We start from the raw sequence: 21,890 nt of genomic DNA, 5'->3' as shown, positions 1-21,890 counted from the left end.
ATTTCTATGCAGGGCGGTCATGTGATGAGGGAAAAGAACTCATTTGATGATGAACCTATGGACTTCCTGTCTTTCTCCTTTACCTATTGTGGCTCCGCACAGCACCTGGCAGGTACATAGGCAGCCTAAGGGCCCGTCCACACGGAGACGCTTTTTGGGTTAAACGCAGAGGTTTTGCTTCGTCTTGGCCAAGCGTCCAAACGAATCCTGTAAACGCACTGCCCGAAACCGCACTTTTTTTAAACCTGGTCCCAGAGTGGAAAAATCTGAAACCGTAGCCCTTTTGAATTCGTTTGGACAGCGAAACCGCACATCCTACTTGCGTATTGATGATGTCATCGCCATACCTCAGCTGCCCTGGACTTGACACCTACTGTATAGTATTGCAACAATACTAGTTTTCATACATGACATTACCTACGATTACACTCCGTAGGATAAATATCACAACTGGTGCTGCGCAGTGCTGATAGCTTATGACTTGGTGGACTGAACACTGTTTTTCCCAGTGTTTTTTTATGCATTCTAGCTACTGTCAGTGACGCGAGAGAACTTAAGTTATTAGGGAAGTGCGTGTAAGTTTACATTAATTTGTGCGTAGTGCCGGTGTCATTCATTTATTTTACATGTCTTACAACATTAATAAATGCATTCATAGTGAAGTCAGATATGAGCATACAAAGACACTTAGAACTCATGTTAAGCCTATAGATGCGCACTAAATGCGAATGCGCAATTTGATGCAAGCACAAGTATCGACTGTTACTAACAAAGGTATTATAGCAATATTATAAATGTGGCGACGGAATAGCCTAGAACTTGGGTACGCCTACCTTTGCACTTGCGGTGATAACCAAAACTAATGTGAATCGCGGACTATCTTACAACCAAAGAAAGTAAAGGTGATTATTTTTACCTGCGTTAGCCAAATAAAGGACGGGACTCACCCTTCACAAACCGTAAAAATTAAGTTTATTAGTTTTACAGACACACAAACAATCCTGGTTTCCTTGCACTAGCCAGTTTTGTCGTAGCCTATGTTGTATGGCCTACACAGCGCGCAAGCTTTGGTCAATTTCTGTAACAAACAGTGCCACCTATAGGCCTGGGATATGAAGTAAAGTGTTGAGTCGTGTTGAGATGAATCCGTTTGGACGCAAATATTCTTGATACAGTTCCAGGGAAGTCGGTGTGGTACGTGTGGACTAGGCCTAAGACTGCCTGAGGCCCACCGAAGCCTTGGGAGAGCGGAGGTTTAAGGGGATGCGGGTTCATCTGGAAAGCACTGACCCTCCTCTACAGCAGAGGACTCTGAGGATGTTGTCCAGCTGGCTCTGCCATCACTCATTCGGGGAAACCAAATTCTCCACCATGTTGCATATGTAAGTATAAGCAGCAATATCCAGGCTTTTGAATAGGATGGAAAACAGAGCAAAGTCAACTGAGTGCATGCTTCTGTTTTAGGCAAGTTTGCCTAAACCTTCATACAGTATTATGAAATCGATGCTCAATGAGGCTATGAACCATGTGTAGCTATGTCTGTTTATATGTAATATAGAGCACACCATGAATGATGTAGCAGTGAGAGAGAGATGCATTTTCTAAAAATAAAAATGTCCTTTTCATCAAGCTGATATTCGTTTGTGTCACATGAATGTAGCTTTGCGCCGCCATCTTTATGACCGATTCGTGGCCCGCTCAGCGGTCACAACAGCTGACCGTCTGACAGCTAACAGCTGATAACCCACCACAAACTGTTCCCATAAAGTCACAATCGCCTCGTTTCCCTTCCCTTCATGTTCTTTCAATGAGTACAGTATAAACCATGGACTGTATAAAATAGGTATAAACACATCTGACATTAAAGAACATTATCCAGATTAATGACAGCTAGCTGTGAGCTAAATTACACTAAAATGAGTGGTAGCTTGCTAGCTGTTAGCCACTTAGCTAACAACTCGCTACTACATGTACCTAGTCAGAGCAAACTGCCACCAAAATCATATATTTGAATTGTTTTTACATAATACTTACATTTCCCATGATTAAATATAAATCCTTGGTGGCCAGGTGCCGCACTTTCACGTTTTTGACCCATCCAGCCACAGCATATTGATGGGCATCACTATAGGGAGAGCCGGGACAGTTGAAACACTTTTTAATTAAACGTAATTTACAAACCGATCACTGAAAGCTAATATTTGGTCACTAGTAACCTACATGTGTCATCTGTCAAAATGCATGTTCAGCTTTGAACAAAACCGTTCAGGAATTAGGCTAGGCCTACAGCAAAAGTGGGACGTGCGTGTTTCATTCGTCCCTATGGTCGGGACAGTTGAAACAACATAAGGGGACGAATGAATCAGTTTAAGCAATGTAAACGTCCCACAACTTCAAAATTTTACTACATATCATGAATGATAGGCTACTCCCAATAGGTGTTATTTTAGATAGATTATTGCTGGGCTATACGTCTTCGTGCATGTCTGATAACAACTAATTGCCATCATCGCGAAGTGTGTATAGCCTAAGCGGTTTTTGAAATATCATGCCCTGTGGATGATTCTGCCATGTTTATAGCTAGAACGGTAAGCTTTCCCATTTATATCATGTTTATATTGTTGAAAATGTTGTTTCGTGCTGCTACAACCTTGTTACTCTTTGATACAGTGGAATAAACCTATTAAGTGTACCAGTTAATTACTTACATGTACATATGACATGTATGTTATGTCTTGGATGTCTTGGAACAGGTCTACTAATTCACATGTACTGTGTGGTGTAACAGCAGACATGTTTCAACACATCAATTACAGGATGCATGACATCATTGACAGGATGTATATAATATGTCCATGTAAGTACTTAACTGGTAGGCCTACACTTTATTTTAATGGGTTTATTCCACTGTATCAAAAGAGTAATAAATGTGTACCAACACAGTTGATACATGTACTACAGTATGTAGGGTAATGGCAGACATGTTCCAAGACACCAATGACACAACATACATGTAATAATGTAATTGTAAGTACTTAACTGGTACACTTCATTTTAATGATTTTGTGCCACTGTATCAAAGAGCAATAAGTGTGTACCAACACAGTTGATATATGTACTATGTAGTGAATTAGTAGACCTGTTCCAAGACATCGAAGACACAACACAACACACATGTCATATGTACATGTAAGTAATTAACTGGTACACTTAATAGGTTTATTCCACTGTATCAAAGAGTAACAAGGTTGTAGCAGCACAGGTTGGAGCTAAGAATGGTTTGTATATCAAATCTATCATGACCAGATTTACCCCATCCAGCAGGTCTCAGGTCAGCTCTTTGCCTCTGAAAATTTAGACAAATTGGCAAAGTTTTGTAAAAGCACTCAGTATTACAATGTAACAACTATATGTAGGTACCCACAAATACATAATGCAAGTACAATGATAGTACCTGATAGTACATGTTGTTACTCAGGTTGTACCACTGTACCTAATTAGGTAGGTACACTGTAACAGCGACACATTAAAATAAAGTGTTACCGTTTAAACACAGATATTTGTGCATTTCATTAAAATACATGGAGTTACAGCCTGGTCTCAGACATACAGTATGTCACTACTGTACAGCTTGTTTTGCTTTCCATGTAAACAAGCATGCAATATGAAAGTCTGGGATTGTGGAGAACACTAAATGGTCTGAATAAGCATTAAGTCGAACCTTAAATGAAAAACACTCATTAATAATCCAAAAAATGTAACCGCTAATGAAGTTTACTTTTGCGCATCAACTTGTTTATAACTCTGTGATACAATGACATAGTAGGAAGATATTTGGCTGATAGAAGGTTAACATGCTCTATGTTTTGACCGAAGGACATCTGTTTATCATCATTAGCCTATACACTCGGAGAAAACTGGAATGTATCATTCTTCCCGTGTTTCAATCGTCCAGGCTCTCCCCTACTCTTGAATGCCTTCAAGCTATTCCCACTATACGGGGAGGGGTTATGAACAAGGTAGATATTGTGGAAAGCCAATTGGGGCAAGCCTGGGGCAGATAATAAGGGACAAAATAAATCTGGGGGTAAAAGGATCGGAGCCTAAAATTGAAATTTTCTCCACATATCTTTCTCTCTCTCATACATTCAAATGTGCAGTGTGGGCGGCCATACTGGGCAAGATCGTTCGTGAATATGGTGGCATTCTATTTGATAGTGACGTAGGTGGCACCTATGAATAGATTTAGAATATATGATGTAAAAACCCAATTATCTGGGTAAACGCTCCGAGGAACTCAAAACTGACTCACAATGTCAAAGTTTCACAAATTATGCACAGCAACAAACAAGCAACCTGATGCCCTTTTTTTGCACATAAAAAATAACTTAATTTCTAAAAGACTGAAAATAAAAGGTTCTTCATTTCATATGCGACCTCTTGTTTCTAGTTTCACACATCTAAAAATGTTCATCCTTGTGTAGTTCATGAATACAATTCTACTATTATAATAGGGCTGCCTGGTAAGACAGAGCCCTCCCCTCCAGACAGTATGCATGTGATGAGCGCCTGGTGGAGAATAAACAAGCCATAAACAAGCCTGCTCCCTGACGATTTCCCTGACAGTCTCACTGTACAGCTTAGCACCTGATGCTCTCATCAGAACTTCCCATCATCGGTCTCCAGTGCTCCCCTACCGCCCACACTCCCGACTGCCTGCCCCTGCCCCCCCCCCCCCCGCAAAACAACACCCCCACCACCTACCGCCCACACTCCCTGATGGCTGGTCTCTCTTGGATCCTTATGATTATGAATAGCATGGTTACTAAACACCGTTATGAAATGCGTGGGGGGGGGGGGCTCCACCCTGAGCCCAACCATTAGCGCCCGCGTTCCCATCACCCAGGCCCGATACGGCTTCCCGGCTCCCACCAGCTGTCACTGCATGATGTGGCGATTTACATGATCTGACTCCCGCATGGCTCTACTGTGATGAGACGAGGTGTCTGACACTCACTGCTCGCCACCCCGATCAGGCCCGCGCAGCTGTGCCGCCATCTCATCACCCGCTGAAAAAGCTATCTGGAGGTGCCGCTGGTTGGTCCGGGCTAATGGCTCTGTCCTCTGTGGAGTCCTGTAGGGCATGAATAAATAAAGAATGTAATGGATGGGCATTATGAAGGCGGTATTGCTCTAAATTACATTTTGTGCTAATGCTAATGATCTAATCTCCTCACAGGATAAATCTGAACAACGAATGTTTTTGTGCAGTATTATGATTCAAACATGACAGCAGTCGCAGTATGACACAGGCAGTTTCGCTAAAACGGGCGCAGGAAAATTATCTGCAATTGTTACCACAGGGGATAATTAACATCACAACTAAGTTCTTTTGAATTTAGCCATAAACTCATTAACCAGTAGCTAAGTACTCTAAGAAGAGATGGTAACTTCATCAAACAGCAGTTACATCCACTCCTTAAAAACTTCTGAAAAGAATGCAATGCAAATTGTGTCCCCAAAGTTTAAGTCTTGTCAGTTTCCTTTTTTAATCATGAATACTTAACAGCGAGCACATCCACACACTATGCTGACTGCCTGCAAACGGCACCATCGGAGCTCCCTCATACGCGAAGCGTTCTCCTGGTACCTCTCCTCCACCAGCTGCCTGGGATCGGATCGGGAGGGTAATTAAGAACAGCTGAAGCGGAAAGCAGAAACATGGCATTAAACGTCTCAGTGCCATCAGATAAAGCGAAAGGGCTGCCTGGGAAATTATTGCGTCCTCTCACAGCGTTTACCATTGTAATGTGCGGCACGTACAGTAAACACAGATCTTGGGAAATAGTTGTTTGACTTTGCACAGGGTCATCTCAGCAGACAAGACGAGGAAGAGGACTGGAGAGGAAAGAGCAAAAAAAGGAAGATAGAGGGGAAAAAGAAACCAATACTGTAGCCTGTCATTGTGTATCATATCAGCTGTGTACACAAACAACAGCCCTTGTTAATGCCATTTCTTGAGGGGTTGTATCACTGTGCTGGAGGAAGCTCTCTAAAGTGAATTCACACACAATTTAGAATCCAGATCTCTGGCTGCTGTGGCAGCCATCCCTGCTCCAATCTCTGTTTATACATCTGTTCGGGAAATACAGTCCCACTCTTGAAAGATAACCCTTTCACTGCTCTGAGAGAAATTATCACTTCTACGTCGGGTGAACTCCATTGCTTTAACATTACAGTTATGTGGGTGTAGCAGATTGGTCTATCATGGTGCAGACTCTCAGAATGGAGAATTCTATTTTACAATTTAAGACTGCGGAATGTAAGTTAAATTACCAAAAGCGAAACATTTTACTGTACTACTACTAATGTACTAATACTAGAAAACAGTTTTGCTAGACAATTTTTGGAAGAGGGCTGAGATTAGAGTCTGTCAGTGTGGTTTTCAGGAGAGGATAGAGAAAATGTGCAGACTAGAAATGCTATCTGCTGATAGATGCAAAATATACTTTATGTTTCTAAAAACCTTTTCTAGAATCTCACATCCTATACAATTGAACAGGCTTGGTTGCTGATTGGTCTCTGTTGTGCCGTGAAGAAGGGCCTTTATAGATCCCAGGTTCAACAGACGATGTGTTTGTAACTGCCACAAGCCAATTGTGTAATGTTGAATCTCCTGAAATGTGAAATAGGCTTGGTTGTTGATCGCCACTGTGGGAAATACTTTTTTGTTGATAGATCCAAGCTTTCTTGTTTATGTCTGAGATACATTACTGTCCCATTTGTTGACAACTCCACTGAGATACAGGACCTTTACAGTACATTTATAATTTGTTTTTAAGGTGAACATGTTTTTTTTTTGCCCATGAAGACACTTCTTTGATGGGCTAAATGATAAAAGAAACTGATGAGTGAAACATCTGTGGGGTACACATGAACCCCAGCCAGGGTCAGGGGTCAGTTTAATACCCAAACCAACGCTCATCAGTATTCCTGTCACGACTCGTGGCACTGAGTCAAAAACAAACAACGCCCTCAGATAGGTGAACTCTAAAAATCCCCTCTACAGTTCCATTTATTAATGTAGCTGATACTCTTATCCGAAGCGACTTTTTATTACGCAGGAAGTGTTGAGAGAGATGGAAAGAAAGAGGGATGAAAAAGTGAGATGAAAAAACAAAAAGAATAAAAGAGAGCATCACTCACTTCAGATTTCTTTCCTTCTCCTCTCCACTGCATGCAGCTTTCAGAGCCTCCTGCGCTCATCTTCTGCCCCTCTGCTCTGACCCCTGCTGAAGCATCCAGAGGTGCACTTTCCTCTGCCTGAGGGTGTGTGGAGAGTTGGGGTTAGGGTGGGGCAAAGGGCTTACAGGGGCACCACTGGTCCACACCACTGATCTCAAAAGGCTACTGAATAGAGCATCTTATTCCACAAATGAGGCCGCAGTGGTTGGCATTTTTCTTGAGACCACTATGGAGAACCGCTGGTACGGGCAACTGAAACTGAGCCGCTGGAATGGGCAAATCACAATAAACGTTTTGCAAGTAAAAGTAGTCTTTTTTTTAAAGTTAAAGTTGTTTGATATCATTGAAAAATATCATACATTTCACATGTCTATCTGACAGACACAGATGTGGTGTCCAAGGCACGGTGTGGTTCAAAATACGTTGTGGATAGAGAGAGATCATTTGTTTGCTTGATCAGTGGACAAGACCATCAAAAGCTCACAGAGACAACAGTGGTCACCCAGGCCCAGGATTGTCATTACAAGAGCATTTCTCCATTTGAAAATGTTACTGAAGACCTTGTAACATTTGGAATGGCTCCTTAATTGGTGTTGGCAAAATATATATATAGTTTAGTTTCATGTGCTCACATGAAACTTTCATGTGCGCACGCAAAACTTGTGAAATGTGAAACTCATGTGAAAGTCTTAGGTGCTCACGCAAAACTTTTTTGTGTGAGCACATGAAAGCCTGCTGTATATTGATGTAGCCTAGATGGGGCATACTGGAGACAGTGACAGCTAGAGAAATTACTACAATACAGGAGTTAGTTAGTTGTACTATATTTTGTATCTAGGTCTTCATTATAAGGACATTGCTGCTTTGCTTGCAAGTTGTCACCATTGAAAGCTGGGAAAAATACACTTACATGTATTCCCAGGAATATACGTGTTCTGTCTTATCCGGCGCTTCAATGAGGTTGAGTTGAATTACAATTATTTCTTAACCAATCTGACTGCAATTTTATTTTAAAGGTTAGCCACAGATATACTGTTGGCAATGAAGTATTAAAGGTTGTATCAGCGATAGCGGGGATTCGTCACTTCTGTTGATGTTCAAACAAAACAGAGCTAGCTCGCTACTCCCTCCCCCTCCCTCTCGTGCAATTAAAACTCTCCTAAACGTGCATCTCGTCGGTTATTGGTTGAAACACTTTTATTTCAATTTTGCTTTTGAGGGGTTGCCAACCCTTGTTGGTAGCAATTGTTTTTGTGTACAGATCTTGGAGCTGCTTACAGAGATGCGTTTTTTTGACGGTCTGCTTATGGGGCAAGCAGCTAGCGGATCGTTAGGAAAGGTTAGATGAATGTGATCATTTATGTTTGGGCCTTTTTTGGGCCTGAAATCACTGATACAACCTTTAATCAACAATTAGTAATATGTACTTCCAAAGAATTATCTCTATCAAAGGCTTATCTGTTAATATAGGATCCAACCCAACACCTTTAGCAGTTACTTCTCAGTTCAGTGACCGTTAATATATGAAGCTTAATTTTACTTGTTCAGTGACTGAGAGGCTTGATGGCTTGGTGCAATTGACTGAAAATGTTTATTGATTGTTCTAGTTTAACAAGCCCTCAAAATATATGTGTCATAGGGACTGTACGATATTTAGCGGGGGGGGGGAGGGCCGGTCGCCAGACGATCGGGTTAAACATGTTCTGCCTGGCCATCCCCCCTGGTCAAATTTTTTTTTTCCAGGGGCCTCCCCCCGGCTCAAAAAAATTCTCCTAGGCCCTCCCCCCTACGTGAATCAAATAAAACTGGTCGAAAAATGACGTTTACAAGGTTAAAACGGCCAGCAAATGTCATAAGCACACATACACACACACGGGGCTACAAACCAGTGTTGCGCGGGTTTGGTCACAAGCGGCCCGCGGTCGCCCGATATTTTAATCAACCCGACCACAACTCGGACCGCGAATATTAATTAGGACAAAATTATACCCGACCCTCGATCCGACCCGCTTATTTACAAAATGTGTGCTTTTGGTTATAGCCTGCATGCAGTAGTCCATTTCTGTAAAACAAACTAATTTATTTGCGAAACTTTATGCAGTAGAACTACACGCAGGCATGCAGGACATAATGTTTGCGCAGGAGAGAGAATGAGAATAAGAGCGCAAGTACGCACGCAACCACCAAGGATTAGAACACTAGGATAAGATTTGGCCATGGACATATACTTCTTTCGAAAATAGAAATGGGGAGGCAAGGTATAGGCAAGAGAGATACATTGCTGGTCAAAACGTTAGCGTAAGAACTGGTTTAAAAAGCTGAATGAAGCACAAAGCTTTACTAAAGCACATCCACTGTTTAAAGTCACAAACACAATGAACTAAGGTAACTTATGCATGCGCGAACCTATACATACCGGTAGATATGGCTGTGTAGTCTGTGCCATAAGATTTATTCCTGCAGGCTGCCCGTTTAGGCTGTCATACTTTTAAATGGCTTCGCAAGAAGTAGGCCTACATAGACCATAACTTGTACTACTGTCATCTTTAAGAACTTTTCCCAATATTTCCAGCCTATATCGCTTTTCCTGAAGGGGTGTCTTTATTATTTTAACTCGCGTCTTCAGCTTCTTTACTGTTGACTTACTGTAGCCTATTGATGCTTTACTGTATTGATGCTAGACTTCTCGTGATATTTTAAGTAGGCCTATTTGTAGAAAATATATATTTAATTAATTTTAACTGACCTGCCCGCAAATTACCCGAATATCATTAAAATATTTGGTTTATGACTCATAACCGCGGGTGACCTGCAAGCTTACGAGGGGAGTTGTGAGAGATTCAGGTAGGGTTGCGACTTTTTGGACTCGCCCACTCTGTCAAAGAGACGTGACTCATGTTTTGGCCTACAAACCTTTTAAAATATCGAAAACGGATCATTGATCAGGGAAAAAAAATATCATGGATCAGGAAAAAAATATTTTCCTTGGCCCTCCCCCCAGGCCAAAAAAATTCTCCTGGGCCTTCCCCTAAGGCTTAAAAAATTATCTTAGGCCCTCCCCCCCCTGACGACCGGCCCTCCCCCCCGGTAAATATCTACAGTCCCCAACTAAGAATTCACACATTCTTAGGTATCTGATTAAACAGATTCCTTACTAGAAACATTTTCATTAGAAAACAGACCATATTTAGATTAGATGCAAAAACTGGAGAGACACCGAGCCTCATGTTGTGCACGCGCCACAATTTTTGGTTACACTTTACTCGACAGTATCGACATAAGAGTGACATGACACTGTCATGAACATGTAATAAACAAGTCATAAACGTTTATAACATAACACTTCTGTCATTAAGTGTCGCTGGTTGTCGCTGTCGCTGGTTATGCTTTGCATGTGTAGCATTCTGAGACGTTCTTTAATTCGGGACCATTATCGCTCGTTTCAATTTAGGACCTTGCAGTCATTTTGAAGAGCCACTGAATACCTGTGTGTGTCGGCGTGTTGTTGCAAAATCCGCGGAGTCATTTTATGCAAGCAAACCGCATACAGGGGGTCTTTATTGTTGAGGTCAGACATGTTAACACATATTGCACTCGCTTAAGTTTTTACTCGTGTAACCTGATCCAGTTCTGCTAAAGCCCTGCTTTTATCCTCAGTGGCTTACAGTACAGTGCTGTGTGGGAGGGGGAGTGACTAGCTGCGAAAGCCAATATGTGCTTCTTTTACCGATATATTTAACAATATCTTTTGCATTTCTTATTCAAACAACGTCAAATTTGGCACTGCACTTACTCATGCCCGTAGCAAGAAATCAGTCTGACAAATGGTCAGCGAGATATGCGTGCCACATACACACAGACACACAGACATCCGGAAACACAGACACACAGACGCTTCTTGCTTTATAGATAGATGTACACAACATGCAAGGAGAATGAATGTATTAAACATAAGGAAAGAGGATGTTTGTTTAATTCTATAGGAAAACTAGACCCAAGGGGTGTTAAACCGAGTAAGGAGTCGGCTCTGTCGCCAAAACTACTTTGCTAAAGGGCCTAATTATATGTGGTACAAAGACTCTCATAACAAATTGTTCATAAACACAGACAGCCGCCATCCTTTTTTAATGAACCGGAGCTCGTTGCTGATTGTGGCAGCTGGCTGCATTCTGCGTGGTAGGAGCACCTTCACAATGGCGCGAAGTAGGTTACAAAGCACTCACGGCACAGGAATCCATATTTTTCATGGCTCTTTAGTAGAGCTCTTAAATGTGCTTAAAATTGATAGCATACTATATGGTGCTGTATAATATAATGTTGACTTACAAACAAAGTCTTAATAAAGCCCATTGGTCTCCCATGTAAAACCTACAAAGCATCAATAGCCTACTTTTCATGTGCTCACGCAAAACTCTCAGGTGCTCAGACTTTGTGTTTCTTGCCAGTTATATGTAGTAACCGTTTTAGAGAAGCAACTAGATGTACCGCAGAGCGGTACAAAATATGACCGCCGCCCAGTCCAGCACATTTTTTCCACAAAAAGAAATCACGCTGAAAGGCCTATATGATTCTAACTGTCTCACTAAATTGCATTATCCACACTCAATTTTCACTGGTATCTGCTAGACAACAAGTACCAAAACATGATTAGTTCATAGATTTCACATGTAAAATTCATTTTATACAACCCCACCTCCATCTTGCCTGTTCATAATTCTGAGAAATTCTTGATTGTTTGTGTTATGTTTATGTTATGTGTGTGGGTGTGTGTGTGTGTGGGTGTGTGTGTGTGTGTGTTTGTGTGTGTGTGTGTGCGTGCTTGTGTGTGTGCCTGCGTATGTGCCTGTGCATGCAAGCGTACATATGTCTACTGTGTGAGTATGTGTCATACGTATGATTACTGTGAATGTATGTGTGTGTGTGTGTGTGTGTATCTGTTTGTGCACATGTGTGCACATGAAATGGGTTAACATGACCCCTGGAAGCAAACATACGGAAAAAAATGGTCATCCTAGGCCCTACAGTTCTCAAGATATTCACAGAGAACTGTGTCTGCCCTACCCTCCTTTCGGGGGGTCCAGTCCAGCGGGGGGGGGGGCTACAGATCAAAACGAAAAACGATGGTTCCATGCTATCCATGTGGGGTTACATGCCCACCAAGTTTCGTGTACCCCGGTCTTTCAGTGTCCCGGGAATCATTGACGGAAATTTGGGCATGCGAAAAAGAAAAGAAAAAAATCTGACTAAACCTATATGACCGCCGCTTCGCTGTGCGGCAGTCATAATAAGCCACTCTAGTCCATAGGTTACACTGATTTTAGAACAACTAAGGGGGGTTTTAGGCACTCCGCTAGCTCGTCGGGCCTAATAACGCCCCTTAGCTGTTCTAAAATCAGTGTAACCTACGGCCTCTCGGGGCTTATTGCTTAATTAGACTTTGCACTTTGCCCAGCATTTCAATTGGGCCCCTTCCTCTCTCTTTGCCTACGATTTAAGAATATTCTTTAACCTGAGAGCACAGCTCACTAAGTAAGCTTAGTTGGCACACACCTTTGGGTGTAACAGTGGTGGCCAAACTACTTTCAAGAATATACTGCAGTTGTGTGTGAAGCATTATTACATTACATTGCATTTGGCTGACGCATTTTTAGCCAAAGCGACTTACATATGTCAACTATATTACAAAGGATTACATTGTCCCCGAAGCAACTTGGGGTTAAGTGCCTTGCTCAAGGGCACAACGGTGGAAGCTGGGAATTGAACCGACAACTTTCAGGCTACTGCACGCTAGCCCAGTTCCTTAACCGCTACACTACCAGGGCTCGTCCCGGAGTTGAACCCAGGACCTCTCGCACCCGAAAAGAGAATCATACCCCTAGACCAACGAGCCTGGGCAACTTATCAAGTAATACTTCTAAAGATTACTTTCTACAGGATGAGTCCTCGGAGTCCTCTGAGTGTCCACTTCACGCTTAGGCATTGTCCTCACACCACACAGGTTCCCTGTCTCACAGCTCACCCCTCACTGAAGAAGCTGCAGATGCTCCAGAAATAAAGCCGTCCACATGCGTTTGGAGGCCACAACAAGGTTAGTGCAGACAGCTGATTACCAAACACTGCCAGAAGCACTGCTTGTCTTCCATTTTCTGGCACCTTCGTATGAGAAGTCTACTTTCACTTGACCTACGTAGGCAAATACTGTTTGAAATATATTTACTTTGAAGCAGCATAGGTAAAAAGTGTAAAAGTGAAACAGTTTACTCAGCTGCCACAAAGTTAAGAAAAACTTTATTTATGCAACTCAGAAATTATGCATCGCTGAACTGCCATTGAAAGCGTAAGGCGAAAACGTGCAAAAAGTAAGGAACATTTCCCCTCCAAGTGTGAATGCTGAGCTGGGAAATCTTTGAGGCTATGACCTTTCTGACACCAGGACACCAACATCCTTTTTTTCCCTCTTCCAGTTCACCCTAAAACAACTTAGGTCTCTCAGGCTTGTGCATTTCACATTTTGTCAGTCTAGTCACCTCATCAATGCATTTGATGTGCCGCATTCCTCAAACATGGTGCTGGCACATTCATCAAATATGTAAAAATGCTAAAACAATTGAGTTTATCCACTGCTAGCCATATGAATAGCTATCCCCAAAGTATATGCATATTTGGGTAACACTGTGACCTTGGTGTCAATCCTAAGTGCAGTGCTGTTTTAACGCAAGAGTAATTGGAAACGCAAGAGGAACTTAGAAACAAGGAGGCCATGTTTGCTCATCAGATCATGACTAAGAATGACAGGCACGAGCTCTGGCAGCTGATGCCTTTTAATGTGCCTGTGTGGACTGATAGGTGGATTACTGGAAGACAAAGTCCATGTCAGCCAGCTTTGCACCTGATTAACACGTTCCAAACAGCAAGCTGAGGCACGCATGGCACAAGCACATATTTTTACTGCCCCCAAAAGGCAAGCAGGTGAGAGTGTGTGTGTGTGTACAACGCATCATAAGGCTCAGAGTGTCAGGGGGAGGGGGCTGACGCATCTCAGCCTTGGCGGGCAGCCCGGCAGCTTGATGTTGTTTCCGTTGATTCACCAGGAGGACAGAGACAGGGACTTTTATGGTCTCCAAGGCGGTGTACTCACAGCTCCTGCAGTATCTGTGCAGCATCTCGACCCTCAACTGATCTGTTCTGTCCCGTGGAGTCATGCTGGAGAACTTGTGCTTTATCGCCTGTGGGGAGAAACAGAAGAGTGAACAACTGAGAACACATGACTGTGTATCTGCAACAGAGAACACATTAGTGCGTATCTGCAACAGAGAACACATTAGTGCGTATCTGCAACAGAGAACACATGACTGTGTATCTGCAACAGAGAACACATTAGTGCGTATCTGCAACAGAGAACACATTAGTGCGTATCTGCAACAGAGAACACATTTGTGCGTATCTGCAACAGAGAACACATTAGTGCGTATCTGCAACAGAGAACACATGACTGTGTATCTGCAACAGAGAACACATTAGTGCGTATCTGCAACAGAGAACACATTAGTGCGTATCTGCAACAGAGAACACATTAGTGCGTATCTGCAACAGAGAACACATTAGTGCGTATCTGCAACAGAGAACACATGACTGTGTATCTGCAACAGAGAACACATTAGTGCGTATCTGCAACAGAGAACACATTAGTGCGTATCTGCAACAGAGAACACATGACTGTGTATCTGCAACAGAGAACACATGGCTGTGTATCTGCAGGAGAGGGTCCATCTGATACTCCTCCAGAGAGCCCCTGTAGAGACCGAGGCAACAAAACAGCACTTTGGCAATAATGTAATACGCAATAATGTGCTTACTTTCTCTCTCTCTCTCCCTCTCTCTGTCTCTCTCTCTCTCTCTCTCAACATCCATACCATGTTCGGGTTCAAGTGTCCATGGGGATCTAGGTTCGAATCTGACCTGCAGTCATTTCCCAATCCCACTCCATCTCTCTCCCACTTACTTCCTGTCACACTTCACTGTATTATCCAAATATAGGCAAAAAGCCCAAAACATATACTTAAAAAAATGTAGTCTTATCTGGATTTGTTGTTTTGGTTGGAGGAGCAGAAGACTATCCAGTAGATTGGTTTGTTTCTCAGTGGCGACGCTGTTAAACTGGCCACATTCCTAGCAAGGGATCGATGGAATTTGAAGACAATAAATTACATGAACCAAATGGGAGATTTGTGCCTTTTGCAATCAGAGGAATCAGGGAAAAGATATCGGAGTGCATTGTAACGGTTTAGAACCCTCCTTCATACTGCCAGAAATGTGATAGTATCCAAACCCAAACTGCATGTTCCTGGGGGGGCTACACAGATGGAGATGGTCATTATTGAGATGACAACATCATGTAAGTTCTCTGTAACATTAGCTTTATACTTTGGTAAACTGTCACAGGGGGAAAAAATGATTTGCAGTAATGGCGTGTGAATCCTTAGTACACAGCATGGAAATAGTGTTCTCACAGCTGAGACTCAACAGTACTGAGACTAACAACACATAGCAGATTTGTGTGCGGAAGTTGATTGTGGCATCGGCATATATTTCTATGAGTCATAGAAAAACAAAAACCGGGAATGGATGTGTGTCTGTGTGTGTGTGTGTGAGAGAGACGGAGCGTATGTGCATGTGTATTAGTTTGTGTGTAATTGTGTTAAAATGTGCATGTGTCAGTTTGTGTGTAACTGTATTTGAAATGTTGTAAGTTTGTCTTTTCTAAACACCAGAGTCAATAAATGAGTAATAACTGTCCATCACTGACCTTTCCATCTGAAGAATTTAAAAGGGTGACTTACGAGTGGAATATGATTTAGACAGTAAATCAATCATCCCCCAATACAGAGAAATGTTTTGGTCATCACAGAGCAATCTCTCCCTAGCACATTATGCTTTCCCATTAACCTTTCTAAAATCAGCCAGGATGGAGCAGCCAATGCTGATCTCTCTTACCAGACAGACCTATGGTTCGGACTTTACCTCCAAGTTATATCTGTCATATCATGTTGAATTTTGCACTACCTCTGTGGACACATACTTTTACCATAACATCTCAATCTCTGTCACTGCCACAGATGTCCTGGACATTGGGTCCTTCTTCAGCATCCTGTTAGTGTGGACAGAAAAGAGGGTGAAAGGGAGTGGGAGTTACCTTGGGCAAAAATCTTTCCTCATTGATTGTCACTTTTTCTCTTGTAGATCAATGAGTAATGTGTTGTGCTTGTCAGGTCAAGGCAGTGGTTCAGTTCTTACAGAGGATGCAAATTAATGGACTGCTCTCACTGTAAGTTGCTTTGATCTAGAGTACATTTTCTCTTTCTCTCTCTCTCTCTCTCTCTCTCTCTCTCACACACACACACACACACACACACACACACACACACACACACACACACACACACACACACACACACACACACACACACACACACACAGACTTTGTTCAGTGAGAGCATCAGCAAACACCTTTCCAGCTTTGTTCGCCTCTGTGTGAAGGTGTCGAGCTCAGTGGAGATGGGCTCTCACTCCGCAACTATCTTCATGTCAACTGACAGGACTCTCCAGCCTTCAGAGGCATGTGCAAGACAGCACATTTCAGACAGCACAGAGCTCAAACACCTGGGCAACACGAGCACCTGTCAAATAAAGAACTCGCAAATAGCCCAGTTTCACAAGAGCAAACTGTACTATTGACAGCATCATTAGAATAATGAATCTACCAAAAGCCAATGCTCTTAATGCACGTCACAGTTCCAGATTTACTTATCCCAACTTCCTGGTTACGTTGCTTCTACATCATACACATATCGACATATCTATATCTATAGTCAATTGTGCCACAGAACACCCCCCCACACACACACACACACAAATCCGGAATTGTGACATGCATTGAGCCCATTACTGTTTAGTGTTAGTCTAAGATTTCAGACCACGACACCTGCATTAATTGTGTATGTTACCATTTCTCCTTACAGTACAGAGGCAAGCGCTACACGTCACATATAGCTGGGTGAGGAGAGAGCAGAGCAGTTCATCACATGGACTAGAGTAAGCAGTAGAGTCAATCTACCACATTTACCATTCTACAGTAACCTAAGTAGGAGGTTGTCTGCATATACATTACATAGAAAATGTATGTCCGGATGAGGAAGTGAAATCAAAACGAGTCTAAACCTGGATGCTTTAAATCCGTCGGTTTTATGTAACGGTTGGCGGTTGGAGGCACCCATGGGAATAATGGGTGCAGTCTGAAAACAAATGAGAGAAAAACAAGAGTATCGGCGCAGATGTCAGAACCATGGCGACAAGGTCTTTGAGCAGGCGGGGTGTGAATGGCAGCGAATAAACATGGGCATCACACAAACTGACAAATTCATAACGCAACCACAAATGCACGAGGGGGGGGGGGGGGTGTAGGTGTGTCTGTGTGCGTGTGTGTGTGTGTGTATGAGTGTGTGTGTCTGCATGTGTTATTAAAATGAAAATAGGTAGACAGTCTCAGCTTCATGTGCAGATATCATAGACAGGTTTGCCATTACATCTCAATTCCAGTATACTTCCAGTCTGCTCATATAGGCTCATGCAGAATAAAATTATTCAACAACAATAAAGAATGAGGAAATTGAACTGCAATTTGACACAGTATCACCAGAAAAGAGGGCTCTCATTATATTTTTCGGCTGAAGTGTTGACAGAGAGGCACATTTCAATGTCGTCTTGGCAGCCATTGGGATGGAAAATGAAGTTATTCCGGTGTGCCTCGGTTTGCCTGTCAGCAGGTGTGTTAGAGAGAGCGAGTGGGGAGGGGGGCGGGGGGCGGATGACCTTAGAGGGGCCTGAACATCCTGCTGCTTTGAAGGAAACTCCAAGAGTTGATTTGTCTGATTTGGGCAGCCGTGGCCTACTGGTTAGCACTTCGAACCTGTAACCGGAGGGTTGCCGGTTCGAACCCCGACCAATAGGCACGGCTGAAGTGCCCTTGAGCATGGCACCTAACCCCTCACTGCTCCCCGAGCGCCGCTGTTGATGCAGGCAGCTCACTGCGCCGGGATTAGTGTGTGCTTCACCTCACTGTGTGTACACTGTGTGCTGTGTGTGTTTCACTAATTCACGGATTGGGATAAATGCAGAGACCAAATTTCCCTCACGGGATCAAAAGAGTATATATATACTTATACTTATACTATACTTGTGAGAACAGCACATTCTGGCCCTGGCCATCTCTCCACTGGCCACTCTCATCTTAATTAGCCACGTGGTGACCCCCCCCCCCCCCAGGCCGTTACCCATGAAGCCCCCTGAATGCCGTTACCCATGAAGCCCCCAGGCCGTTACCCATGAAGCCCCCAGGCGGCCATGGAGATGAATGACCCGACAATACGGTATGTGCGTGGATGCTGCATTCAGGGAATTGTCAGGGCATTGAAATCTCTCCTGTCTCTCTCTCTCAAACGTGTAGATACACATTCCCGGATTCATACGTACACCCCTAGAACATATTAAAAACAAAATGTAAACAAAGCTATTTTTTCCCATTTAAAGTCTATTTTTTTTACTTAATCTGAGTGTCTTTGAATGTTCAAGCAGTAATCCAACACTGAGCTCAAATGCCCTTGTCACATGGGAAACAACATGGTAGTACACAATTCAAATAAAGGGAACGTGTGTTGACCTCTGGAAGTCAGGCAATGGCCGTGCAAAATAATACTTGCCTGAGATGAAACAGTACTTTACAACTTCCAATCAACTGGAACAGTGACAAAGTAGCCTGGACAAGGACCCATGTTTATCTTTCCCCCACATACAGTGAGGTGGATGGTAAAAGAGACAAACAACTGCATAAGAATCACTGTTGGAGAGTTACAGAAAAAAGTAGCATCTCAGGGTCACTAAATCTCCAAAAAACCCACAGAAGTGACTTTCACACTAGTAGTTGTTTCTCTCCTTATTCACTTTGTAAGACTAACATTAATTATAAAAAGATACATTTTTATACCTCTTTTTTCTTCAGTAGGGGTACCTTCAACATAAAAAAGACAGCTGTTCAGATAAGTATTCCTATTTCTGCGTCAGCACTAGTGCACTCCAAGTTCATAAACATAAAGCTTACATAAGTATCAACAACATTCTTACTCATTCTGAAAGATATAATCAACACTCAACTCTAAATATTTCACATCTGATTACATAGCTCCGATCTGAAATACTTTGCTGCAATTGGAATGCCTTGAAGTGCACAGCAAATTTTCCTCAAGTGACTGAAATCAAAGACTTTTATCACTATGAGCTCCTTTCACAGTCTTCCCACTTCAGACCTGTCAAGCAAATTAGCTTGTATTTATAATTCCAAATATGAGTAAGCCCTGGCAAGGCATGATGATCTAAGCCAAAATCTCCAGATCTCAGAATGAATACCTTGATCATATAATTCAAACAGCATTTACACATTCTGCAAACCGCACACAGTATGAAAATACATGCAAATTATTGTATAATAGAGATGAAAACTTCACACACTTGCTCAGAAGACTTCAAACCCTTCACTCAAATAGTTTACAAACAGAGTACGAGCACAATGATCCTTAAAGAAGTGCTTATGCAGAAACTTAAACCCGTGTGGTAATTCCTGCCAAGTTACCACAGCAATTAGAACGAAGCTACTGCAACTGTAAAGGCTGATTTACGCTTCTGCGTAGACTCCATGCATGACTACCGGCGTGACCCTTTCGAAGTTCTGCGTCTCCTGTGTCTGCGTCACTCACCACCTGAACAGTCAAAATGGCAAACTCCATAGACTCCATAGAAATATTTAGCCTTTTCTTGCTTAGATTTTGTAAAACGTATTGAGAAATAGACACAGAACATTCCAATGACCTAGTTATTGTAACCAGAAAATAAGTCTAAGGTTATTTACGAGGTGTCTGCCAGCCAGTTTATGTTATGTTAGCAAGCGAACTTTCCCACAACTGGCAACAAAGTACTGCTTGCTGGCAAAGTGCTGATTCAAAACATTACTAAAAGACTGTACGAACGGATAAACAGCAGTCCCAGACGACATTCGTGGATGAGTCTTTAACACCTGCAGCTTGCGTCAGTGTTCACTGAAATATTCCATCTGTCCTTAACCTTGTTCGTCTATTGTACCAACATGCTTTCAAAGACCAACAATTGTTCCTGTGTCAAAGAAATCACATCCTGTCTGCCTAAACGTCTGTTGTAATGAAGTGCTTTGAGAGGTTAGTAAAGAGCTTCATTTGCTCCTCATTGCCCCAAAATCTAGATCCCTGTAATTTGCATATTAGATCTATGTACGATGCAATCAACTTCATACTGCACATGACACTTAAACAACGGGGGAGGAAATTATGTGCAAACGCTGTTTATAGGTTTTAACTCAGCATTTAACACAATCAAACCTAATACACTTATCACCAAGCTTAAGGACTTTGGACTGCACACCTCTCTGTATAATTGGATTTTCAACTTCCTGACAACAGTTCAACACTTTACGACAGTTGTGCATGTGTCAATCAAACCTGTCTTTACGTCAGCTACAATTATCAGTACCTTTCAGTATCTTCATCCCTTTCTTTCAACACAGGGGCACCACAGGGATATTTTCTTCTAAGTCCTCTGTTGTATTTCCAAAATGTGACTCTATGGCTGCACATGAGTCCAACATCATTGTTAAGTTCGCTGATCACACAACAGTGCTTGGCCTCATTTCTGACAGCAGTGTGCAGGGTTACCTGAATGAGGCATACAGACGAACACACTGGACAGGACATCAACCTTCTCCTCAATGTTAGACTCAAAGACAAAGGAGTTGATTATGGATTTCAGGCGTAATTGGCAGAAGGTTTACCATCCCCTTAAAATGAATGGCTTTCGAAAGAGTTTCACATATCTTGGTGTCCATATTTCTGTAGACCTGAAGCAGTGTCTTTAGCAGACCTTTAGACTACTTCAATAACTGCTAAAAAAAACCTTTACAGATCCACTATTGAAAGTGTTCTTAGGGAGTACTGTATAATGGCCTGGTATGGAAACAGCACACAGCAAGACCATGAGTACCACCATGAGTACACAACCTTCAGACCATTTACACCAAGACATGTTAGTCCAGAGCCAAGAAAATCATCCGAAACCCCAAACTCTTGTCTGTGTTACGGGGTGGGAAACATTACCATTGTCTGAAAGCCAGCACTGAGAGAGCTTCTATTCACCTGTCTGTCCACATCTTGAATGAGGACTGTACCTGGAGCACATGACAGACTGTACCTTAATTCACTTTAGACATGCACATCAGCATCAATTAAGCATACTTATACATCACAGTATACATTTTCTATTTATTTCCTTTATCACATATACATACTTACATACATACGCACACATTAATATATACACACTGCACAGTCACCAGAAGACTATAAGTATTTCACTTCATATTGTGCTTTGTATAATTTTATTGTGACAAAAATCCTTGATTTGATTCGACGTGTGGCCAAAATGCGTGGTAGACATTGCACTATGTAACTTTCTTGTTCCAACCAGGAACAAGACCTTTCTTTACTTTGACTAACCAAAGCCACTGGCTA

The sequence above is a fragment of the Alosa pseudoharengus genome, unplaced genomic scaffold, assembly GCF_046254945.1.
Source record: "Alosa pseudoharengus isolate Yale_2024_CS ecotype anadromous, Long Island Sound unplaced genomic scaffold, YU_APseudo_1.1 YU_APseudo_1.1_scf_12, whole genome shotgun sequence".
Classification (NCBI taxonomy): Eukaryota; Metazoa; Chordata; class Actinopteri; order Clupeiformes; family Clupeidae; genus Alosa; species Alosa pseudoharengus.
This window is presented reverse-complemented; position numbering follows the sequence as displayed.